This window comes from Budorcas taxicolor, chromosome X (assembly GCF_023091745.1).
Source record: "Budorcas taxicolor isolate Tak-1 chromosome X, Takin1.1, whole genome shotgun sequence".
In the NCBI taxonomy this organism is placed as follows: Eukaryota; Metazoa; Chordata; class Mammalia; order Artiodactyla; family Bovidae; genus Budorcas; species Budorcas taxicolor.
Window position 1 is genome coordinate 26,158,306 of NC_068935.1, and position 20,606 is coordinate 26,178,911.

Consider the following 20,606-nt stretch of genomic DNA (forward strand, 5'->3'; position numbering starts at 1 on the left):
CTGGTGTGAAATGGTACCTCATTGTGGTTTTGATTTGCATTTCTCTGATAATGAGTGATGTTGAGCATCTTTTCATGTGTTTGTTAGCCATCTGTATGTCTTCTTTGGAGAAATGTCTGTTTAGTTCTTAGGCCCATTTTTTGATTGGGTCGTTTATTTTTCCGGAATTGAGCTGCAGGAGCTGCTTGTATATTTTTGAGATTAGTTGTTTGTCAGTTGCTTCATTTGCTATTATTTTCTCCCATTCTGAAGGCTGTCTTTTCACCTTGCTTATAGTTTCCTTTGTTGTGCAGAAGCTTTTAAGTTTAATTTGGTCCCATTTGTTTATTTTTGCTCTTATTTCCAGTATTCTGGGAGGTGGGTCATAGAGGATCCTGCTGTGATGTATGTCAGAGAGTGTTTTGCCTATGTTCTCCTCTAGGAGTTTTATAGTTTCTGGTCTTACGTTTAGATCTTTAATCCATTTTGAGTTTATTTTTGTGTATGGTGTTAGAAAGTGTTCTAGTTTCATTCTTTTACAAGTGGTTGACCAGTTTTCCCAGCCCTTTCACTAAATCAGGAGCTAGGTGACTCACTTGTTCTAGAACAGATTTCTGGCTCAAGAGAAGATTCTAAATGTCTGGTGACTGAGGCTACCATCACTACAAGTGGCATTTTTTTCCCCATTGAAAACTGCTGGAGTATGAAGCTGCCTCTGAGTGGAGTGATACTTAGAATAAAAGCTCTGAACCTACATGGGTGCACACTCTTCTGTGAAATTCCACCAATTGAGATTTCATCTCTTGGTCTTGAAAGAATTTTAAAAGTCCCTATTACAATAGTAAGAACTATGGAAGGATAATACCTTAAACCTGTAGGTGGGTAAGAAGCAACTTTAGTGTGCTAAAGAATATAAGCCCATTATGGTGTTGGAAACAGTCTAAATTCCTGGTGAAAGTAAGAAAGGGTTCTTCTAGGAGAGAGGCATGGGAAGTGGGGAAGGGTCAAAACCAGCTTGGCTGACTTCTAGTTTTGGTGCATTTGAATCCTGCTCATGGAAAACCATGAGAAGCCTGATCAATGAGGGTGAACAGAAAGCAGCCTTTAAAATGTGAGAAACAATGGTCAGAAATTAGAGACTCAGTAACTTTCATACTTAGAAAAACCCTGGAACAAATAAGGAAAATTATCAATGGACAAGGATTTTAGGACACAGAGGGCAATCTGCCAGCCTGACAATGAAGAATACAATGTCAGACAGACCTAATTTCCATTCTGACAGAGTAACAAACCCAGGAGTTTGGAGAAAGTAATGAATGTGCTGTATTCCCAGGTGGCACTAGTGCTAAAGAACCCGCCTGCCAGTGCAGGGACAGAAGAGACAGAAGTCCGTTCCCTGGGCCAGGAAGATCCTCTGGAGAAGGAAATGGCACCCCATTCCAGTATTCTGGCCTGGAGAATCCCATGGACAGACAAGCCTGGCAGGCTACAGTCCATGTTTTCACAAGAGTCGGACACAACTGAAGTGACTTAGGACGGATACAGGTGGTGGGTCTTTACATTGTGTCCCCAGGGTGAGGGAGATAAGGTCCTGAAACAGTTTGTCAGTAGTGGGCACCCCAGAACTGAGCCAGACTCCCAAGCACAGGGACTGCAACTGCATGGTCACGTAAAGCCTACAACAAATGGCATGGTCATTCAAGTTCTGTTACTGTTGTTCAGGATTTGAGATGATTCTTAAATAGGCTTTAAAGGTCTTGCACAGGAATTTTACCTCAGCCCTGAGCTTTCACTACTGGTGCTGAAAGGAACCTAGTACTTGTCCACTGTAATTGTACTAACTGCCTGTCAACCAAGGAATCAGTATAAAACAGATTTTAACTCAGAAACTAAGTAAAAAGCTAAACTATTTATTGATAAGCACAAACTAGAAACCTCAGAAATTAGTAAATGAAACTGAAGAAGTACACATCAGACCAAATCTAAAGACAGAAAATCTTTTATCTGTTAATGATTTTTGCGTTAACTTATAACCAACATCTCAATTTTTCACACATCAGCCCTGCCAGGCACTATCAGTCAATTAACTGGCCCCCTCCTTTCCCCGTCACCCTCTTGACAGACTTTCCACAGGTTTTATAAAGTCGGTTATGTACGGAGCTGCTTGGGTTTTCCTTTCAACATGTTTAAGAATTGTTACAATCTCACCAGGGTAAAGATAGTCCTTTCAGTTATACCCAGCTGTCTAATCAGCGTGAGCCCCACCACATTATCTTGTTTTATTTCAATGCTTATCTCAGCTCCCCACTGGGACTGTATCCAACAGAGATGCAGGTAGATGTAGATGGTGTTATAGACTGAATTTTGTTCCCCTATTTCCCAAATTCATATGCTTAAGGTTATAACCCAGAAATGTGACTTTAATTGCAAATGGGGTCTTTAAAAAATCATAAGGGCCAAGCTCTATTTCAGTCTGACTGGTGTCCTTAGAAGATCATGTGATGTAACAATGAGAAACCTCAAAAGAAACCAACCCTGCCAACCCCTTGATCTTGGGCTTCTAACCTCCAGAACTTAGAAAAACAATTTGTTGTTTAAGCTACCCAGTTTGTGGTATTTGGTTATGGCAGCCTGAGCCAACTAAGACAGATGAAAAGAGTTAGGCCAAGCTGAATTCAAACTTGCTACTTGTTATCTGTATAGTATTAAATGAGTCACTGCATCTTCCTGAGTCTCAGTTTTCCCATCTGTAAAATGGGGATAAGAATATCCTCTGGTGGTGGTGGTAGTTGTAGTGTGACCATTTGAATATGTATTTATGCTGAGTCATGGGGGAAGAAGATGGTCCCTGAATAAATGGACTTAAAAAAAAAAAAAGCACTACCCCCAATGCAAGTATGTCTGCACAGATCCTGATTTATTTTTTATCCTAGTTAAGGTTTTATTGGCTTAACTAAACCAGAGAAATGTTTTCAGTTAAAATTCAGCCTTTAAAGCTCAGAAACCTTCTTTTCTTGCTGTTTGAAGTTGCTGTATTTTCTTCCCAAGCTCATCTCAAACTGTTCTGCCCCTCAGTGCCAGATAGAAAGCTTCCTGAAGTATTAAGTGCACTCACTCACATAAAAAAGGATTTCCTCAGTTAATTCTCCATTTTAACTGACTCCTTTCAGAAGTTAGTGTCTCCAAATTAAGATCCGCATATTCGGGTCAGAGATCTGCTCACTCTGAAAGAAGCACTGAACCTCATCAGAGCTGCCATCTCCCTGCAAAGCCTTTATCAGAACCTCCCTTTCCCATCAGGGCTTCCCAGGTGTCTCAGCGGTAAAGAATCCGCCTGCCAATGCAGAAGATGCAGGTTCAATCCCCGGGTCGGGAAGATGCCCTGGAGAAGGAAATGGCAACCCATTCCAGTATTCTTGCCTGGAGAATCCCATCGACAGAGGAGCCTGGTGGGCTACAGTCCATGGGGACGCAAAGAGTCTGACACAAAAGAGTGAGTTGCACTCACAGGCACACCCTTTGCCATTAGGCAGAATCAGACTGTACGTCCCACCAAGTCGATACCTTCTAAACCAGCATGTTGTCACAGGGCCAACTGAACTTCACAACAGATGGCATAAAGCTATCAAGGCATGGAATAGATGGAATTCAAACATTTACAGTACAAATCACATGAGATTGATTTGCTGTTGTTCTCTTTAATCAGAACCAATGCTTGCTTGTTTTAGAAACTGGTGGGCAAAAATTATGCAATAAAACCAAAAGTATATAAACACAGATCATCAGAATTAAAGAAACAAAACTCACATCCGTAATCAAGGCCAAGGAACCTCAAACGAGGTTCCACATGTATTGCCCTATAAATTTGTTCAGGAGGTTTCTCCTTGGAAAAGGCCATTTGTGGCTGTGAGAAAATGAAAATAAATAAATTTCCAAAAATTAGCACATCAGCTAGTGACCTTTTGGACTGTAGCTCACCAGGCTCCTCTTTCCATGCAATTTTTTAAGCAAGAATACTGGAGTGACTTGCCATTTCCTCCTCCAGGGGATCTTCCTGACCCAGGGATCGAACCTGCATCTCTTGTGTCTCCTGCACTGCAGACAGATTCTTTATGCTGAGCCATTGGGGCAGCCCCAAACATCAGCCAGACTTCAGTTCAAATCCCATTCAGGCCTCTTGAAATCTGTATAAGTTGTAGACTGTGGTGCTCAATAAATATCTGCTTTCTTTATTCTCCTTCACAAGGGAGGCTAAGATTCAGGCAAAATTGTAGTGTTCTGACGTTACAAATCAAGCCCTACATTTTAACTTGTTATCCTCTGTAACAATGCTGTAACAGTGGTCCCCAATACTTCTGGCACCAAGGACCCTTTTGTGAAACAATTTTTTCATGACAGTGGTAGGGGGTGGGGAATAGGAAGGATGGTTTCAGGTTGATTTAAGCATATTACATTTATTGCATACTTTATTTCTAATCAAATGCCGCTGATCTGACAGATCAAGGCAAGAGTCTATGGATGGAGGTTGTGGACCTCTGCTCTATAACATTATAGAAGATATTATCTATATCCTCATTATAGGATTTGCTGAATTTTCTCCATGACACAGATATCAGTGTTCATTCTTCAAAAGTTGGACTCAGTGGTTCAACACATAGGGAACCAATGCTTGCACTTCAACAAAATGTTTTCACACTGTGCCAGTGGGTGCAATGGGTGTGCAAATTTACAGACTCATGAGGCACAGACAGATGATGTTGGCTTGCTCTTTTATTACAGTCCCTGAAGTCACTTATCTGCTGTAGATAAGCAGAAGTGGCAAGAAGGTGACAGAGGCAGTAAAGGATTCTAGATAAGCATAGGTTGCCAGGTCACGATCAGAAACAGGAGACGGCAGGGTAAGGTGACAAATGAAAGCCAGAAATAGAAACCAGAGTCACTTGGCCAGGCCAAGCCAGAGATAGAATGAAGAGAAGCTCTCAGCCCTACAGAATTGGCAAACACTAAAGAGCCTTGTGTATGTAAACACCCAACACAGAATCTTAACTGCTCCCTGGCATGAAAGCACTGCTCCTGACTTATCTGAATTCTAACTATTAATTTCCGTTTCTTCCAATCAATGAAGTACATCTGAGATTACTGGCTATGGACTTTGAAATCAAAGTGAGGCTCTTGGTTGAAACAGTTCATCACGATGAGAGTCACCTGAAATCAGGACACACTGTTCTCCAATTCTATACACTCAAAAAGCATCCAGCTCTGCACATACAACTATAGTGACAATTATTAGTAAATCATGTTGGACTGCATTTCATTTCCAGCTGGTCTTTAATGTACACAGGACAAGTGTTAGGATAAGGTGCAGAAAGTAAGTTCCAAAATATGTCTGGCCTTGGAATGAACTTTATGGTGCTAACTGGGGATCCTGGAGGTAGCATCATAAACTCTATAACATTAATTGTAACAATGAATTACAATTGACAATATAACCATCCTTGCTGTTGTATATGATGGACGATCTTTTGCAGTGATGTTTCCCAAGCTACTCTGGTAAATCCCAGAATACTGGGATGCTTTTTAAAATGAAGACTTTGTGCTCCCACTCCTAGGGATTCTAATTCATTAAGTCTAGCTCAGAAATTTCACCGAGCACCCTAAGTGGATGCAAATACTCTTATGGACCATACCTTGGAAAATACTGAGCATTGGCACACACAAAAAAGAAATTTCCTATTTCAGACAAACCCACTGAGTCTTTCTGCTGGATGTGGATTTTATAATGGAATCACAGAAGTACTCTAAAGACTGGATTTGCCTTGCCCACTGGTCTCTGGATGACATGCAATGCTAAACTAAGGACATACGATGCCAGGTTTAAGGGTCTCATGGACCAACTGTAACATCTCCACCAACCCTCAGCCTTTGATTCTCTTGCAGATTCTAACCCACTAAATGCCTGGTCAAGACACAGTTGGGGGCCAGAAAAATAACTGCAAATGATTTGTGCTATTCTACCATCAACATTTCACCTGCAGCCACATCCAGGAAATCTGGCTCCATGTTAAGTTGAATATTTAAAAAGTCAAAAATTTGATTTAACTCTAAAATAATTCTCCTTGTGTAGGAATCCAACTAAAAATCCACTCTATTTTCATTTAATTGAGTTCCCTGGTGGCTCAGATGGTATAGAATCCACCTGCAATCTGGGGGACCTAGATTGGATCCCTGAATTGGGAAGATCTCCTGGAGGAAGGCATGGCCACCCACTCTAGTATTCTTGCCTGGAGAATCCCATGGACAGAGGAGTCATGGGATCACAAAAAGTTGGACGTGACTGAGTGACTAAGCATAAGCACGATTGAGTGCCTACTAGGAAACAAGCTATTGAGGTACAAAGCAATGATCTTAGTACTTAATATTTATTCAATTCCAAGTGCTATGCTAAGCTCTCTATATGCATTATCTGGTCTGCACCACAATCCTAAAAGTACCACTATTATTCCAACTGACAGGTAAACAAACAGGTCCACTGCCACATTGTAAGTGGTAGAACTGGGATTTCACCACTGGTCAGAGCACACGTGCTGAACCATTCCACTGTCAATTACATCAGCACTGCTTATAGATTGCTGCTAAGTCACTTCACTCATGTCCAACTCTGTGCAACCCCCATAGACGGCAGCCCACCAGGCTCCCCCACCCCTGGGATTTTCCAAGCAAGAACACTGGAGTGGATTACCATTTCCTTCTCCAATGCATGAAAGTGAAAGGTGAAAGTGAAGTCGCTCAGTAGTGTCTGACTCTTAGCGACCCCATGGATCGCAGCCTACCAGACTCCTCCATCCATGGGATTCTCCAGACAAGAGTACTGGAGTGGGGTGCCATTGCCTTCTCCGATTAGAGGTTCACAAAAAGGGGTCTGCAGGCCAACAGCATTGTTAGCACTAACTGTAAATCTTAGTGATTCCAGTTCTGGGGGCCCACCTCAGATGTAATGAATCCAAGCTCTGAGAGTGGGGCCAAATGATCTGTTCAACAAGGCCTTCGGGTGCTTTCCATAGGCACCAAAATCTGAGAAGCATCAAATTAGAGAACCAGCTATGGAAACCTATGAGCCTTGGAGACTGACTCAAGGTCTTGGGTTGGGCCATCACTTCTGGCTGAATGTCAGCACAACTGCCCCATGGGAAAAGTATAACCTCAAAGACAGGGGCCCATTGTCCCTCGAGGCCCAAACACTTTAAAGGACACTTTATCCTACAAGTGCAATAAGAACTAACATCGCCCTGGCTAACAAATCAAACTGTCATCCAGGCATCCATTTGCTCATTCATTCACTCCCCAAGTATTTAAGAACCAGGAACTAAGGATCCACAAAAGGTACATAACAGCAGCCACATACAGGAAGTTGCACAGCACATGAGGCTAGACTTTGTCATATGGCAGAAGCACGGACCACTTCAAAGGCCGTAAATTCATACAAGCAACCTGTACATCAGCTCAGAGGACTCAGGTAATGAAATCCTATAACGGGTACAGTCAGACCACCAGAGCGGATTGCTTTTTTGTTTAATTACTGAGTCTCAACAGAGGCATTTCCAGAGCATAAGATAAACTCACCCAAGAACTACAGTTCATTTCTATATTCCCAAGCCCAGTGCCAGCCACAACCAACTGCCAGATGGCTTTTCCCCTGTGGGATAAACAAACACTGCCCTAATAGCTAATTTTACATTAGCAAAGTTTAGTCACTAAAAAGCCAACACCTGAAAAGATCTTACCTTTTAGAAACATCCCAGGAAAGGACCTTTGAAAGTTTGATGAAAACCCTGATTCTAGAACATCAGCTCCACGATGGGAGGAATGTTGGTGATAATTTTGTACCCTGATATATTTTAAAGAGCAAAAACAGTGTTTGGTATATAATTAATACTCAGTAACATTTGTTGTGAAATTTTCTGGCCTGTCCTCACTTCATACCATCCCACAGAGCCATTCTTTTCAATAAAGTTGATGTCAAGCTTGTTAACTGCCAAGTGACTTCATTTTTGTATCTTTGAAAGGCTTTTTTTCCCCTACATAAATTTCTCCCCCCAAAACCCGTTGTTACTCCATCTAAAAGCTTTGGTTTAGGAAATGTGGTCATCCCACTTAATACACACCCACTGAATCTTGACCAAGAAGCCAAGAATAGGCTTTGGAAAAATAAACCGCTTAAAAGCACACAAGCCAGATACAGTTTCTAAGTCTCTAGAAAGCCTTTCCAACTGGAGCAGCACTCATTTTCTGGCTACAGGCCAGGCAGGCTGAGAACACAGGGCATGCCCTTCCTGGCTGGCCTCCGGAAAGACCAGGCTGACCTAAGAATCTGGCTCTTGTTTCCTTTTTGGCAACTGCCACCATAGATACTCACAGCTAGACAGCAACGGGCAGAATATCAGACGCCTGGGATCTGGGTGTCACCTCAGGGCAGGAGCTCAGAGAGCAGAGGTAGGCGAGAGCCAAGGGCTTACCTCACAGGCGGGCCAGAGAGGACATCCTCGGGAGAACGGCTAGCCCCCGTGCAGGGCTTGCCAACCCCTCTCCAGGGCTCTGCTCAGCTGTTTTTACCCTAAAGCACCCGGCAGGGCCCTCCCAGGGCAGAGGCCAAACATTCACAAATTGAATTCATCTGGGTGGGCCTTGCTCAAGCTGACTCATTTGATACAGCTGAGTGCCTGGCCAGTTAAGCTCTGGGCCCCACACTGGAAGGTCGAATAACTTCCAGTCTACAGAGCTGGGCAGGGCAACACTTCAGCCCATTTATCAACAGACACTGCCAAACACACACCCCCCAACACCCCTTTAGGAATGTGGGGAGACATGAGCACCTGTGACTTTACAAATATGCAAAGGAATGCGTGTAGTGTCATCTGAGTGTTTCAGGGAGCTCCAACCCCTCCTCTCTATCTCTGCTTTCTCAGGCAGCCCATGGATGTGGCTGGCTGGGGCCGGCTCTTCAGTAACCTTCAAACTCTCCATACACTTCCAAAAGGTATAACACTTTTTGGTTTTTTTTTGTTTGTTTTTGTTTTTGTTTTTTTTTTGGTATAACACTTTTTGAATTCACAATCCATGTGTTTCCCAGTCTCCAGAATACATGCATAGCTAGAATGTTCAGTAAATCAAGTCGATTCATTTGTTACAGCTGCCATAAGAATGGACCACAAACTGGGTGGCTTGCACAATAGAAATTTCTTGTCTCACAGTCTTAGGGGCTAGAAGTCTGAAAGCAGGGTGTCAGAGTGGGGTTGGCTCCCTCTGCAAGTTGGGGTAAGAGACTGGTTTCATGTCTCTCTCCTAGCTTCTGGTGGTTGGCTGGCTCTCTTTGGTGTTTCTTGGTTTGAAGAAAATGGAACCCTGATCATCTTCAAATACTCTTCCTATATGCGTCTATCTCCAGAACTTCCCTTCTCATAAGGACACCAGCTATACTGGATTGGGGCCCACTCTTCTTGACTATGGGGACTTCCCCAGTGGCTTAGCAGTAAAGAATCCACCTGCTTTGCAGGAGCCACGAGTTCAATCCCTGGGTCGGGAAGATCCCCTGGAAAAGGAAATGCCAACACACTCCAGTATTCTTGCCTGGAGAATCCCACGGACTGAGGAGCCTGGCAGGCTACAGTCCACAGGGTTGCAGAGTCAGATGTGACTGAAGCAACTTAGCATGCACTCTTCTCATCTATGACCTCATCTTAACAAGTTACATTGGCCATGACCCTATTTTCAAATCAGGTCCCATCCTAAGGTAATGAGTGATGAGGACTTCAACTTATGAATTCTGAGGATATAATTCAACACATAATGTCAAGTATCTCAATAGAAAACCTCTTTCCCCACTTATTTTCACAAAAATACTCTCAGTGGTTCCATTCAGGTGTCACTGTCAACTCAACAGATAACACAAATTACATTAGATAATGCAGCAAACATTTTCAAAGGGAATAATTAAAAAAAAAAAAAAACTGATTGCTTTACTGTAGTAAGAACCAGCCAAAAAAAGACACAGAGTGTGAATGCAAAGTAGTGTTTTTCTTAGTACAACAATAGATTTGAGGGATCAAGGGAAGGCAATGACAGTTTAGCAGAACAAAACACACTGGATTAAGATGAGCAGATCAACCTTCTACCTCCCGCAGGTAACTGGCAGCAAAAGAAAAATCAAGTCTCTGGTTACTCAGCCCCTGTTCCCCTGAACATTGGGGAAGCTGCTGGCTCTTCAAATTGAACAGATTGCTCTGAACTGAAGGAAGGAAAAGATACAAACACTACTGAGGCATTTGCAAAATGAAAGCAGAAATGGGCAAACATGATGAACACCCCCCAAATGCAATGGCTATGGGGGAGGGGGGCACCCAGGAGGCATTTGCTGGAATTGGGGATGCTGTCATCTGCCATCAGTCCCCCCGCTGTGATTCAAGACAGGTGGCAATGAGGTGGAGGAGTGTCAAAGGGGCAAGAGGACCAGCCAGCCAGTCAAAGGCTCTTTAAGGAAGCCGTTAGCAAACACCAAAAAGGTCACAGCCTGTTTCTTAGCCTTGCACGTCCAGATACTCAATCTTGTATCTCCAGGTGGGTCAGACTCCCGAAGACTGATTCATGCTATGAAATTCACAAGAGACTGCTATGGAAACCAGAACACCTGAGTATCCATTTGGGGGTATTTCTTTACAGAGACTGAAGTGGGGTGCGTGTGTATGTTTGTGTGTGTACTGTCCAAACCTCTTCCTGATATTAAGATGCCACAGACTCTACTTCATCATCAGATAATAGGAGGAGGTACATGAGCTCAGTGCTCAGAGAAGATGCTGTGCCTCAATGATATCTTAGCTGGGCCATAAAAAAGCCAACTCCCTCCCAACTGAGAAAAAAAGAAATCCCTCATGTCAGCAGTTCTTTGCAAGAAACCACCCTCAGCAAGAGACTTCTTTTCCTGTCACTTTAGCAAAGCTATATTGTAACTGACTTTTAAACCATTCTCCCCCAATCTCTACTCATCTCTGATCCAAGCACAGCTTTCAGATATTTTAATCACACAATACCTTGCCTGCCTTGCCAATTCTTTTCATAGATCAAAGAGGTAGTAATGAAGAATAAGTAATTAACAGATGACCAGATCTCTTCTCTAGCTTCCACTTCAGTAATCTGGTGAACAAACTGTGTGAACAAGATAACATCTGGAGGAAAATCGAGAGGAGTCCATGAGCCTGCACACACTGTAGTGGATGGCAATGACTCCGACGCTCTAACTCAATGATGCACTGAGATTATGACTGTCCTCTTTAAAACTTTCATAGGCGAGCAGAATCTTTGTTAGGGTTTTTGGAGGGGACACAGAGTCCACCATCTCCCCAGATTGCCAACATTCTGATTAAAGGCACCTTTCCTTTTTCTACTGACATTTGTATGTAATTGATTTTGCAAGTGGCTAGCAGTGATAATCCCTCGTTAATAACACTAGTGCCTGGAATGTGTACACGTCTGAGAATCTAAGCCTGAGTCCCTCTGGCCCTGGCCCCTCTCAGCTCCCAGGCTGACTATTCTCTGCCCACTGACCTATTCTTTGCTTCACTGAACACTGATTATATTAGAGCCAAGTCTCTTCTCTCTACTCCTAGTCTGACCCACAATATTCTGTCTCTATTACATGCTGATGGTATGAGTCAGTATCTTAACAATCTGAGGGTTCTTTACAATTACCTCCATGCATGGCTTTCGATGCAATTTAAACCTTCAGTACATCAATCGCTTTGCTATATCCCTAAAACTAACACAATATTGTAAATCAACTATACTGCAATTAAGGAAAAAAAAACTAGTACTTCAAACTTGGTGTTTGTTTAGCCTCTGAGTATTTTATATAGAGAGAGACAGTTCTTTGACCTAAATGTAAGTGTCCTTATTCTCTTCAGCATATCTCTTACCCTCCAGAATCCAGAGAGGGATAGAAAAAAGGAGAAAGAGGGACTTCTCTGGTGGTCCAGTGGTTAAGACTCTGCATTCCACTGCAAGGGACACAAGATCAATTCCTGACTGGGGAACTAAGATCCTGCGAGCCACTCCGAGGAGCCAAATAAAAGAAAAAGGAAAAAAGAGACCTGGCACTTGTGATCAGGCCTACAGATGAAATAAAAACACCTATGTCAGCTAATAAACTTGGCTTCCAGGGTTTCCTCATAGAGACTGCCATTGCTCACCATGCTTCCCATGGCCACCCTTCCAGGTACTCCCAGACTGCCCTGCAGAACACGACTACTGAAGCAGGCTCCACCAGCTCCCCTTCTTCAGATCATCAAGGTGACGGTCCTCTCAGATACATCATTGCTCAGGGGTTGCACCCTGTCCGTGCTCAGAGGATTGCGTTAATGTGGGATGTCATATGGCTGGAGGATTCCTTCCTAGCGAAAGGGTCAAGGCTGGGTAAGGCTATACTGCTATTTGTTTTCCCGGCTTGGAATGGAAACCAACCAAACAACTCATTCTTCCTGAAACTGCTCTGTCTGCTAGGGACTCAGCGGAACTGCTGCCCAGATCCAAAAGCTATAGGAGGAGACTGGTTATCACCCAGCCACAGAGGCAAGTGTCACAAAGGCTGATGTCATAGAGGATGGGGAGGGGTCAAGGAATTCTTTACTTTGTACTTCTGGCCTTTTTTGAAGGAAAAAGCCTTTCAAATCTCCCTCTTCATCCACTGTCAACTTGAGTCACCAGGCATTGACCAAGTACCCACTGGCATTATGGTAGACAAAACAATTAACAAGAAAAAGTCTCTGCCTTCAAAGAGCTTCAACTCTAGAGAGGAAGACGTGTACATGAAGAACTTAGGAGAGCAAGATAGTGGTTGAAGAGTGACATAAAATATTGGATGAATATGGAGAAGGCAATGCCAGTCATTAAACCTTGTTTTGTGACAGTGCGCCAGGCCAACAGACTGGTACCATTTTATTTCAGAACAATGTTGAAACACATCCTGTCTTCTCCAATAAAAAGTCACCAGTTTGACTGCCTCTTTCATGGAAACAAGGTACTCTGCCAGGATGAACAGAGAAAGCAAGAACTCAGGGTGGGAGAAAGGAGGAAAAACAGGATGTGGGTGACAGGATATGAGCTATCAAAATGGGAGTGTTCACTTCTCACTTTTTATCCCAGAAGCACTGCTTAGAAATGTGAGTAGAATTGAAAGGGATCTGAGACGTCGTCTCACTCAACTACCATGTAATGCTTGAGTTCCCTTCATAATGTCCTCACCAAACAGATGCCCCCAAGGGAGATAGCAAGAAGCTTTAGGGGGAAAATGGCATTTCAATTAGATTTTTAGAACATTGATTATTTTTTAATTTTTATTTTAGATTGGAGTATAGTTGATTAACAATGTTGTGTTAGTTTCATATGTACAGCAAAATGGTTCAGTTATGCATATATCTATTCTTTTTCTAGTTCTTTTCTCATTTAGGTTATTATAGAATATTGAGAACATTGAATCTTGATGCTTGGGAAAAAAAAGGAAGTGTAAGGAAATGACAAAATTCTAAAAGTTCTGGGAAACTATAGGGCTTTTGCAAAGGATAAGTGCTACAGGCTGGATGGAGTATTAAAGAATACAAGGAATAGACTTGTGAACATAGAGAGGAAAAGGGAGGGTGGGATGATTTGCAAGAGTAGCGCTGACACATATACCCTACCATGTGTAAAATAGATAGCTGCTGTATAACACAGAGAGCTCAGCTCAGTGCTCTGTAATGACCTAGAAGAGTAGGAAGGGGGCGGGTGGCAAGAGGCTCAAGAGGGAGGGGATATTTGTATATATATAGCTGATTCACATTGTTGTGCAAAAGAAACTAATACAACATTGTAAAGCAAGTATACTCCAATTTTTTTTAAAAAAGAATACGAGGGAGGAACTTTCATGGCAGTCCAATGGTTAGGACTCTGAGCTTCCAATACAGGAAGCACAGGTTCAATCTCTGGTCAGGGAACTAAGATCCCACATGTCACCTGGGCACGGCCAAAAATAAATAATATTTTTAATTTAAAAAAAATGAACACAAGGAAGACATGAAGAATGAAAACAGAAATCCTGGTAGAATTCAAAGAGATTTTTTTAAAATTGAAGTATATTTGATATACAGTACTGTGTAAGTTACAGGTGTAAATCAGAGATTTTTGGCTACCATGCCCAGGATTCTGAACTGATTTAATAGGTACTAGGGAAAAACTGGGAATTCCCTGGTGGCTCAAATGGTAAAGAATTTGTCTTTAAATCAGGAGACCTGCGTTTGATCACTGAGTCGAGAAGATTTCCTGGAGGAGGGAATGGCTACCCACTCCCGTATTCTTGCCTGGAGAATTCCAAGGAAAGAGGAGCCTCGCAGGCTACAGTCCATAGGGTTGCAAAGAGTTGGACACGACTGAGTAACTAACACAAGGACATTTAAGGGAGCAAATAAAGATTTCAGAGCATGGAGAAAACATGATTAAAAGTGGATTTAGGGAGGAAAAAGTGGGTTTAGAGAGGTTAATCTTGTGGTCCAGTGGAGAATAGACCATAAAAGAGAGAGACCAGAGACAGAAAGATTGGTTAGGAGGCATGTGCAAGGAACCCAGGAAAAAGGTTATCAACTCTGGCAGTAGCAAAAAAAGTATGGATAGCGACAGGGCAGAATTTCATAATTCTTCTCGAAGGACTTGGCGACATGATGTGTGTCTCTATGTGTGGCCAGCATTTAAAAATTTCCAACGAGCTGGAGCATTTATGATTTCCTTGATCCTTGTAACACAACCCCATGGAGTAGGTAAGACAGGTTTGCTGCTGCTGCTAAGTCACTTCAGTCGTGTCCAACTCTGTGTGACCCCATAGACATCAGCCCACCAGGCTCTCCCGTCCCTGGGATTCTCCAGGCAAGAACACAGGAGTGGGTTGCCATTTCCTTCTCCAGTGCATGAAACTGAAAAGTAAAAGGGAATTCGCTCAGTCATGTCCGACTCTTAGCGACCCCATGGACTGCAGCCTACCAGGCTCCTCCATCCATGGGATTTTCCAGGCAAGAGTTCTGGAGTGGGGTGCCATTGCCTTCTCTGAAGACAGGTTTATTTTTCCCCATTTTCTAGATAAGGAAAGGCAACCAGGTGTTTCAACTTAGGAGAGGAGGGTGTCATATTGAATAAAGTCAGTCACAGGATCAGGGCAGGTGCCTGGAGAGTCCCCCTCTTCTTTCCACTCAAAAGCCACACTTCAACTCCAGGTTTTATGCAACCTCCTGCCATAAAGGAAATTCCTCTCTGCTATGGTAAATGATCTTTTTCTGTTTTTCCTTTTAAAATATTTGCTCGTTTGCTGAGTATCAATTGTTCACGACAGACCAACCGACTTTCATTAGCTTGTTTCCTTATCTTAAAAAGAGCTCCAAGCGAGGTAATCCATTCCCCATAGCACATTCATCTCCCCCGAGCCCTATTGCTCTCCAGATGAAATACACCAGAGACTACCATCATTCACTCACTCAGCCTTTCCACAACCTAACATCCACCCAGACAATGTGGTAAGGGAAGCCCATACTAGTATTCGAATAAACAGTACCTCTGTTTTCAACTATTGATCTGAGGATTTCTGCTAGAAATAAAGTGAAAACCTGAGGGAAAAAAATTCCATCTGGGGCTATTAAATTTTCTTCCAAATGAAAAACAACAGGATGACTCATCAGCAAACCTGGCCCGGCCCTGAAAACAGATGTCAATGGAGACAGAGGGATCTCAGATCAGCTCCAAACAGAAGACAGAACGGCCCCTGGACTAGGAGCACGGTGAAGAACAGAGCAAGTAAAAGCACTCTCAGCAATGGAGCAAGAGACCTTCAAGGATATTCCAAAGACCACATTGTGGGAAGGGATCCAAGAATAGAAACTGCATGGTTCCATCCACAGCAAAATGGATGATGGATTAGGCCACTAATTCAGCACTTTTTTCACCTGTGAGTAGTAAGCTTTTGGCCTCCTGATGTCTTAAAGGAGTCACTCAGATCTGTGCCATTTATAACTCTTCCTTAGAACCAAACACTATTCTTGCCTCTATCTTTATGCCTCAGCAATGTTCCAAGAGAGAGATTTATAGACTATTTGGTGCTGCTTGAAAGATTTGGGACTAAAAACATCAACCACCCAGAAATAAGAACTGTTTCTATAAAGTGCAGCCATGGGACATGCTGTGTTTCATGCACCCAATGCATGAGTGGTCCAGTGACATGGAGGAGGAGGCAGAGAATCACATCCAGTCTTGGCTGCCAAAGCTATGGTTTTTACCAGTAGTCATGTACAGATGTGATAGTTGGACCACAAAGAAGGCTGAGGGCCAAAGAACTGATGCTTTTGAACTGTGGTGCTGGAGAAGACCCTTGAGAGTCCCTTGGACAGCAAGGAGATAAAGCAGTCAATCCTAAAGGAAATCAGTCCTGAATATTCATTGGAAGGATTAATGCTGAAGTTGAAGCTCCAAAACTTTGGCCACCTGATGCAAAGAGCAGACTCATTGGAAAAGACCCTGATGCTGGGAAACATTGAAAGCAGGAGGAGAAGGGGATGACAGAGGATGAGATGGTTGGATGGCATCACCGATTCAATGGACATGAGTTTGAGCAAGCTCTGGGAGATAGTGAAGGACAGGCAAGCCTGGCGTGCTGCAGTCCATGGGGTCACAAAGAGTCAGACAAGACCTAGTGACTGAACAACAACAACCTGGCTACCAACCCACAAAGAGAACATTGTTAGCTTTTCTTGAGGTGAGGTGGGGTGAAGTCGCTCAGTCATGTCCGACTCTTTGCGACCCCGTGGACTGTAGCCCACCAGGCTCCTCCGTCCATGGGATTCTCCAGGCAAGAGTACTGGAGTGGGTTGCCATTTCCTTCTCCAGGGGATCTGCCCAACCCGGGGATCGAATCCAGGTCTCCCGCATTGCGGGCAGACGCTTTAACCTCTGAGCCACCAGGGAAGCCCTTAGTAATTCCAATACAGACACACACCCAATGCAAATGTTCTAGGCTGGGTTCCTGGGCCCAGCCCACCTCCAGACCAGAATCCTGAAGAAGTGGTAAATCTAGGCTATGAGGTAATAAGATTGTGCATTTCAAAACCACCCAGGCATTTCACTATGATTCTTAATTCAATTGTACTCCCTGAGCTCACTAGAAAGAGCTCCTCTTGTGGGAAGCAATGTGATAGGGTAAAAAGATTGTAAAGACTGCACTGCAAGTAGCACTCCATATCTATCCTACAGCAACTCACTTAACTCTCTGACCCTCAGTGCCTCATCCATAAAAGAGAGATTTTTTTCTGCCTATTTTCTAGTTAACTGTGGTGTATAACAGTTTACAAACTTTCATTGAGCAGTAGAATCTTTCTTCCCCCCAAACAGGATACTAGTTGAAACCTTGATACCGGACGTCTATCAGCAGACAAATGGATAAGAAAGCTGTGGTACATATACACAGTGGAGTATTACTCAGCCATTAAAAAGCCATTGAATCAGTGCTAATGAGGTGGATGAAACTGGAGCCGATTATACAGAGTGAAGTAAGCCAGAAAGAAAAACACCAGTACAATATACTAACACATATATATGGAATTTAGAAAGATGGTAATGATAACCCTGTATGCGAGACAGCAAAAGAGACACAGATGCATAGAACAGTCTTTTGGACTCTGTGGGAGAGGGCGAGGGTGGGATAATTTGGGAGAATGGCATTGAAACATGTATAATATCATATGTGAAACAAATTGCCAGTCTAGGTTCGATGCATGAGACAGGGTGCTCAGGACTGGTGCACTGGGATGACCCAGAGGGATGTTATGGGGTGGGAGGCGGGAGGGGGGTTCAGGATGGGGAACACGGGTATACCTGTGGCAGATTCATGTTGATGTATGGCAAAACCAATACAATAGTGTAAAGTAATTAGCCTCCAATTAAAATAAATAAATTTAAATTTAAAAAAAAAAGAAAAAGAAAAACAGGTACAAGTGGGGCTGCTCTGGTGGAAGCAGCCATGGAGGGCCTGGGAGCACAGCTGCTGTGTCTCCACAGCCCCTCACAGCCCCAGGGAAAGTGGTTTGAAAACCACTTGACCCAGGAGACAGAACCCCAGAGGTAAGAGTCAGGAAACAGAATCTCGACTCTCAATTTACCAAAAACCAGTTGAAATCCCAGTAGCAAAGTCAGATCTCATCAGGTTAAGGCTTTGACACCTGGAGAAATGCTTCCCCACACCTCCCTCCAAAGGGTAATATTCAGAACTTCAGTCAGTAATTCACATCTCAGTGTGAATAGAGGACATCAAAAAAGGACTCCTTCTGTTTGCTTTTGAAGAGTATCTACCTCCTGTTTTCATTGATTCCCAAAGGTAATGCATGCTTGCTATAAAAACATAAACAAAGAAAATAGAAAATTTCCCCTACAAATCCCACCCATACCTGCCACCAGACAAATAACTTAATGGCTTTTGCTCAGCATCCTTCCAGACTTCTGCTAATATATACATATACATGAGTGTGTATATACGCAAGGTTTTTTTCCCCACAAAACTGTATTCTACAATTTGCTCTCATCATCAAATGACATACCACCAAAGTCTATGAACATACATAGAGAGATCTGTCTTTAAAGAGCTGCTAAGCTTCTGGTTGCAACTTAAGTAAATTATATAATCCCTTATTCATGGATCTTTAGTGTTTCTACTTCTTTTGCTCTTGCAAACACTGCTGAAATACAGACCTTTTCAACCTATCTCTTAATTGAGGGTGGGAGTTAAGATTATAACCATCAATACCAAAGCCACAAAGAACAGGGAAGCCTTAGCCAGTTTTGTTTTTATAAGCATACTGCTTAGAAATCCAGACATGGTTCTCCCACGACACTCAAAAGTTTCTGTTTGTCATCCCATTTCTATGGCACCGCTGAGGACAGTCTAAGCCATCACAGCAGCCAGTACAAAATTCAAGAACTCCTGCCTCTGTATAAGAATGCAGGGATACTTGTTTACAACCAAGAAGGATGTTGGGCTGAGAAAAAAAATCCCATCCCAGCCTCACTGGAACACAAGAGGAAACCAAATGACCTGCTGAGAATAACTACTCCCCAGGCCTGAGGTCCATCTGTCAACCCACCTACGACACAACTAGACCTTTCAATAACGTTGACTTTCTGACCTCTGGCCTCCCACTCGTCAGTAGGAAGTAGTGTGTAACTGGTCTGGAAATTTCTTCAGGGTGAAAAAGTAAAACAGCCATAAACCTCACCTTAATTAGTCACTGATTACACTAACCAGGCCCATTCACTTTAGAGTTTCCCAGTTGATGGCTTTTCACTCCATTTCCTTTTCAAAATCCATCCTGTTGAATATGAAATTCAGCACGGGCCAAGATTTCTCAGTGACTGACGTCAATACCAATTTGGAAGCAAAACTAAAGAAACACAGCTCCTGTGCCAGCATGGGGGATTGAGAAAAATCAACTTTCTGTCTTTTCCAGAGAATGATTTGGTTGGACATTTCTTGAATTCTTACCAAAATGTGTTATTATCCATTTCTAAAATACATTGCTACAAAACACTTTTGGTTTGATGAACTTCTTGCAGTTCACCTTTGGGATAAGCATGGTCTCACTGACCGGTCAATGTGCATCTAAGTGCCTAATGTGAGAAAGATGGCTGCTGGGCATGGAGGAGGTTCTCACGATGAATCAAACAGGATCCCTGTCCTCAGGGGGCATAGATTTCAGTATATTTCAGTATGTGCATAAAACTTGCACACATCATTAACGCAAAACTGAGGAAGAAGCACATTTTGTGCAATTTAGGAGAAATAAAGAGAGAAGAGCAAAAAACTTCAGGTTACAATCAAATCAAGGAAGACTTTCATAAGAGAAGGCATTTGAGATGGTCCTTCAACAATGAGCAGGATTTAAACTAGGGTAGGGGATGCCTGAAACTGAAATGCCTTCAGGAGCCCCATTTATACTCATATCCGACTATAAATGGGCTGTGTGTGTGTGCTCAGTTGTTTGCTAGTGTCCAATTCTTTGCAACCCCATGGACTGTTACCCATCGGGTCCTCTGTCTATGGGATTCTCCAGGCAAGAATACTGGAGTGGGTTGCCACTCCCTCCTCCAGGGGCTCTTCCCCACCCAGGGATTGAACCCATGTCTCCTGCGTCTCCTGCTTTGGTGGGTAGATTCTTTACCACTGAACAACCTGTTGTTGCTGTTGTTCAGTCTCCCAGTCATGTCCAACTCTTTGCAACCCCATTCCTGGTGGCTTAAATGGTAAAAGGCAACCTGCTGCTGCTGCTGCTGCTGCTAAGTTGCTTCAGTCGTGTCCAATTCTGTGCGACCCCATAGATGGCAGCCTGCCAGGTTCCCCCGTCCCTGGGATTCTCCAGGCAAGAACACTGGAGTGGGTTGCCATTTCCTTCTCCAATGCATGAAAGTGAAAAGTGAAAGTGAAGTCGTTCAGTCGTGTCCAACTCTTAGCGACCCCATGGACTGCAGCCCACCAGGCTCCTCCATCTTAAATGGGCTAGGGTTAAAAAAAATAGCAAGTGATGGAA